At 36.8% G+C, this 6,698-nt stretch overlaps 1 pseudogene; it reads right to left on the reverse strand.

The window, feature by feature from the left end:
- Nucleotides 1-2,106: 2,106 nt before the first annotated feature.
- LOC149547316 (G-type lectin S-receptor-like serine/threonine-protein kinase SD2-5) lies at nt 2,107-5,067 on the reverse strand (annotated as a pseudogene).
- Nucleotides 5,068-6,698: the final 1,631 nt, after the last annotated feature.

The raw sequence follows: 6,698 nt of genomic DNA on the forward strand, positions 1-6,698 counted from the left end.
GAGAAAGAAGGAAATTATAGAGAGATAGAGAGAGTGGTACAAGGCACAACAAAAATAAAGAGAGTTCAGAAGACAGAGATCAAAATATCAAAAGATAAGAAGGATGAGGAATACATAGAAATATATAGCTATTGAGATAGATTAATAAAGAGATAAAAGGATAAAGAGACATATAGGGAGAGCAGGATAGATGTTAAAAAAAAGATAGATATAGAGACATAAAACATAGATAAGTACATATATTCAAATAGTTATGAAGATTGGGAGACAAAAATAGGGGAAATGGATGGAGGGAGGGAGAAAGAGACATAGATGGGGATTTATATGAAGGGGGAAGATTTATGACCATTTAAATGTGGGGATATATTAGGGATAGAGAGATGGAGAGACAACAAAATAGATATACATATATATAGGGAGATGTGGTGGGAGAAAAACAAATATGTAGAGATTTAAAGGTATATGAAAGTGGGTGATGGAATGAAATGAATGTATAGAGAAGGGGATTTTTTTAGATACGGAGGGGAAAGAGTAATATATAGATAGCTACCGATATAAAGAGAGAAGATGGGGGAAAATGATATGCAGATAAAGAGAGATAAAAATGTAAACATAGAAAAAGATCTAGCAAGATATATAAGGAGAGATAAAGAGGGAGAGATAGAGACCTGATATGATAGAAAGATTTATCAATGGTGAGATAGATTAGTAAAGAGATAAGGAGATCTAGAGAGGATGAGATGGAGAGATCAACAAAGGGAAAAATACTTAGTTGACCTATCGTACGTCTACAATGTAACTATTGCATAATAAGGTGTGATTGCTAGTTTACTTAAAATGTGTTTCTTCGTGGAGGTGTTATAGAGGACTAGATTCCCCAAATTTGTGTAATCAAAAAAATTATCTTTTAAATTATCAAATAATTCTAATATAGACTATAAATAACGTCCATCTAGTTTATTAAATTAGAAATTTTTAAAATCTCATTGTGATGTTGAGGACTTTATGCCACAACTCTAATGCTTACTATAGAAAGTGGTATGTCACAATGTTTGGGTCATCCCTACACCCAAATCTAAATCTTAATGGCTCATTTTTAATGCCCTTGCCCACATATGCATTATGGGGATGAGGGGCATATAGTTCACACACCAACAACAAATAATTCATCTTTTTATTCAATATGAGATCACTAACATTTTGTTTACACCATGACTATTCATTAAGAAAAAACTAACAAATTAGTCTAGTTACAATAGAATAATTTTAACACATTTGAAATTAGTGTTAGTCACATACCAACCATTCATATGCGAACGTAGAAAACTGCATGGAGGTTAAATTACTTTGTGTAACAAGTGTTGACATAGTAATTAGCTCAATCAAACATCTATACACAAATCACAACATCATGAAAACTCATACACTCTTTATAAGTATTAAAGTCACTAGCTCATATGTGCATTACAAGTACTATATATATATATATATATATAAGTTGAATGATCCACATATGTACATATATCATATTTACATTAAAAAAATCTATTAGCATGGAAGTGAACATAGCCTACCATCTATGTCATCCCACTACCCAACATACTAACATCTAACACCCTAAGTAGATGCGTCTAGAGAGGAAATGCATGTTCATCCTATAAATAGTATAGGTTCAATCTCTTTTCAAGTCAACTTGTCATCTACATGATAATAATATTAATTTTAAATGTAGAATTTAAACAAAACAATATGAATAGAAGAAACAAAGTTCATATTTTTGAAAAAGATTGTTGTGGAATAAATTTTTTAAATATTACTAATATGTCGTAATTTGTTTATCCTTATATATTTTATCTACAACTTTAAGTATATATCAAAATCTACCTTGTTAATAATAAAAAGATTAAATTTTAGCAATCATTTTGATACATTCTCTTAGTCAAATTTATTGATTATTTAGAGAACCTCTCTATTTTTAACTTTCCACCAATCATATTAAACAAACAAAAAAAAAACCAGGAAAAAAATTGAAAATGGTAAAAAAATCGTCTGCCTTTAACCCCCAAAATACAAACAAGAAAAGACAATCCATCTTTACAATGACAGTTTTCAACATAACTCTATTATATTTCGAATATGCTAATTCTTAGTTTCGTCATACAATGACACTTTCTCCGGTACAATAATTCAAAAGGGCACTGACTGTTCCTAAACAGAACAGAATATCCAATATCGAATTAAACAAAATGCACCAGTACCGAAGAGGAAAAAATGATCTACCTATCTTCCAGCTAACGTAGAAGACTCTGCGGTGTACGATAGTTCTGAGGAATGAGATTCGGATAAAAGTGGGATTGTGTGGTTCGAAGCAGTAGATGAAGAAAATGGGAAGCTGCTCTATTCCACCGTCCCCTCCAATGCCCTTACTACACTTGACATAGCCGGTCTGTTCAGAAAATCATCCTGTATACACAACATCCCCATTCTTAACGTTTTTGTTGCCTCTTCCTTGACGACATCCGTCGCATCTTGAAGCCTTGGGTCTAACAAGTCTACTAATCTTCCATCTTCGACTTTCATCTGTAATACTGAGAATAAGTGGAACTCTGTAAGTTCCCTGCTTCTTTTCCCGCTCACAATTTCGACCAACATAACACCAAAGCTATATATATCCGCCTTCTCTGTAACATGCATATTCAACAATTCGGGCGCAAAGTAGCCCGGTGTTCCTCTCAACATAGTTATCACTTCATTTTGCAAGCCCAAAATCTGAGACTTTGGCATTGAAATGTTCATCCAGCAGAATGTTCTGGGGTTTGATGTCGAAATGAATTATTCTCTGTTCACACTCTTCGTGTAAGTAGGCCAATCCCCGTGCAATATGAAGAACTACTTTGGATCTGGTCTTCCAATCAAGCACAAACTGATCCGTACCAGTGGCAAATATCCATTTCTCAAGCGATCCATTTGGCAAATGCTCGTAGAAGAGCATTCGATGGGATTTATCAGCACAGAAGCCTTTCAATCTTACCAAATTGAGGTGGTGAATACTACCTACCATTTCTACCTCTGCTCTAAACTCTTTTGTTCCTTGCCCTGCTCTGTCAAGCCTCTTAACTGCAATCTTTGTGCCATCAGAAAGAACCCCTTCGTAAACAGACCCAAATCCCCCACTGCCAAGCTTCGTGCTAAATTGTTTGTAGCAATTTCCAATTCCTTGAATGTGAAACGAAAAGTTAATCCAGCCTGCCACTTCTCAAAAGCGTCCTCATCCTCATGCTCTCCACTTCTCTCCTCTCTATTGCATTTTCCAGATTTCGCCATCCATATCCCAAATATGAAAAACGGCACAACCAATCCACTACAAATAGCAATACTGATAACTATAGCTGAGCGATTAGCGCGCTTGGAAGCCCTCTGAAATTTGATATAAGCAGTGGAATTGTAAAAGGAATCACCGGGGCATTCATTTGAAGAGAATATACGGTGGACTCCAGAAAGCAATACCCACTGGAAAAGTTGACATCATACCTGAAAAACGCAGCTTTGCAGGTGCAATTTCTGAGACAGAAAGTTTTGCATTCATCTCTTGAAACCAAATCTGTGGTAGACGCGTTTTCATAAGAATAAGTAAAATACGAAACATGATCCATCTCAAAAAACTCATAATCTTGTTGACTTGTTATCTCTGGACAGACGAGAGGATTTAGAGGAACACAGCCCAAACTGGGTCTGGAAGCATTAATCTGAGCAAAAGCATTGGCCTCTGTTGGACAGCTGCACTGACCATCTCTGCAGAGGCCATACTCACCACAAGCTCTTGGATACTCGCATGTAGTCAATCCAATAGTAAAGCCTGACAAATAGTCAGTTACAGACTTTCCAGTGTTTGGTTGGAAAGAATAGAACTGCAAAGGCCCATCTGAATCAATCTTAAAATAGAGACAATTTTTAGGTATAGAGAGATTCACTTGAATTGGACACGATGGATATCCCACAGGATAATAGTACAGCGACTCATTATCTGACTGTAGATAAGCTAATTTAATTGTAGTGGGTTCCTGCGGATACCTGAAATACATCTGAGCTGGTGCAGGGGCCATATACATAGCAAAGCCGTCTACACTCAAGTATGCATAGTAAAAACCCCGGCTTGTATTGGTGGGAGAAATATTTGCAATAAGCTTCTGTCCGACCTTCCATTTCTGACCTACCAGGAGCGTATCAATAGGATGCTCAAAAGACTGCCACATTCTTCCATTGGAGTTGTTCAAGAGGACTAAATTCCCCGTTTCTTCTATCCTCATTTCCTGAAAAGATTTGGAGGATGTATTTGAAGACCAGACCAAACTGCCATCTGCATCCTTCAATACTAGATTTCCTGTGGTGGTGACTCCAATTGTTGCATCGTCTTTTACCAAACGATCTCTGTTTGCAGTCCATACCATCTGCATGTCATCTGGATCTGTATAATCAGTCTGGTAGATCACAAAGAAAACTGCAAAAGAGTATCCCGAGTGACATGGAATAGAGTAGCAGAAAAACCCACATCCAAACCGCAGGTTCTCACCACCATAGGAGATATTGTTGGTGAGAAGAATTGGCCGGACTGTGAGCGCAGCGCCTAAGCCAGCGGACTCTAAAGACTGGATATTGTTTGTCCATGTAATGCCTCCATATCTGGTTGTTGCAGGAGGCAGAGCAAATGACTGTAGAACTGCAGGAGATGATATGAGGAAGATACAGAGAATGGACGCAACAGGGTAAATAGGAAAGCCGTTTTTTCTCATCTTTCAAAGGAAAAAGGCACAGGGCAGTGGTACAGGCCGAGTAGTGTTAATGCTTGTCAATAATTAAAGGGAAAGCCTAAACGTTTGGGATCAAATATGAAACGAATAAATAAAGAGAGTCAATGAATGCCGGCGCACTAGATGATGATGAGTGAAACGAACATTTTAGGCCAGTGTCTTGCAGAACACGTCTCTACCGACAATTTATTCGTCGAAATCAAATCCATATATGGAGATTTTACTTACTAACATGAGATTATGGATATTTGACTTACTAACATGAGATTATGCACCTCTGCTGCCAACAATTATCTAGCTAGATATTGAAACAATTATCTTGTAGATCAACTTGGCCCTTGATTGTAGCAATCAATTCTACCTTCCTGTTTTCTCGATTTCCTTTTCAGTTTTTAAGGCAGAGTCTATCGGAGGGCTTGGGCTCTATTTTTGTAGAGCGGGTAGTTTCATTGTAATTTTTCAGAGGGGACTAAAATTTTAATTGGAATCTTTTCCTACAAAATAGGAGCCCCACATTTTTAACCCTCTCAATTTGAGCGGGTAAAAATAGGGTGGGGCTGGATTTAGCCCCACCAGCTTAGGGAAGATTTCTGCCATTTGTCAACAACATTTTCCCACCAAAATGAAAAAATCTCAGAATTAATATTTTTATTTATTTTCAAAATTATTTCTGCCATTTGTCAACAACATTTTCCCACCAAAATGGAAAAATCTCAGAAGAAATATTTTTATTTATTTTCAAAATTCATGACACAATCATCTTCCTTGAATCTAGTAGCTAAATTTTAAAGCAGATTCATATATAAATCCATAGGACTGCTTCCCTTTTAATAAATGCCTAAAAAATTTCTTCGGCATCTGGTCTACTTTTAAGAAAGCAGATGCCCATAAGACCCCAGCCTAAATTAGTCTAATTCCTTTGCACTTTAGTAGTAATTTGTTGTTTTCATATTGCAGTATATGCATCGGCTCAATGTCCCCTTACAGGTGCTGTGCTGGATTTATAAAACACAACCTTCAATATAATATATTGCTGCACTACTGTTATCTATGGGAATTCGCTAAACAACAAACTAAACCGTATGATATATCAGAATAGTTTGCCAAAAAAAAAGAACCGTGTCTCTATTGGTAAGATATGCATGTTAGCTTTAGACATAATCAGGAATAGTTAATATGAAGTGACATTTACGAAAAACTATAGTGACATTTTCTAATTAACGTGATAAATTTAATGCTCCCCCTTCAGCCCGTTGATAGTGAAAGGTGGAAGATTGCACTGAATGTGCTTTACGCTTGCATTTGAGAACTTCCAAAAAAAATTCTCACTTGCCCAATAAGATACATTTTCATGATGCATCCTTTCATACAATTCGTATGCATGGCACATGCACAATGTATCTATGTAGTGACACCTTCATGGGATGGCAGTGTTTTGAGTCAAAGATGTCTCTTAGTGATTCCAAGGCTTTTTCTCTCTCCCCTTTCTGATACAATACATCACATTTGGACAACCAGGTCTCATACAATTGACAAGACGACTCCCAAGATCATTAATTAATGAGGCAGTGTGATTGAGGCATGGCGTATTGCAGGGTCGGACCTGGAGGATGGCGCAAAGGTGGTGGGCTTCCATTAAATATAATACGACTGCCCAGATGACCCATAAACTCTCTCCAGTACCGACTTCTCTACGATTTATCAATCACGGGCTCCCTGTTTTAACAATTACATTCTTGTAATGTCTTCCATCTGCATTTAGGATTATAAAAAAATTCCACAAATCCCTCAAGTGTATATGATGCGGCTTTGCGTTCCATGAGATTCATGTTCCTGTGAGAAATTTTGCAAGGCATTTGGGTATCGTTTGCTTGAATTCCTTCGAATTCT

The sequence above is a fragment of the Cupressus sempervirens genome, chromosome 7, assembly GCF_028749045.1.
Source record: "Cupressus sempervirens isolate cs-2001-9-10 chromosome 7, ASM2874904v1, whole genome shotgun sequence".
NCBI lineage: Eukaryota > Viridiplantae > Streptophyta > Pinopsida > Cupressales > Cupressaceae > Cupressus > Cupressus sempervirens.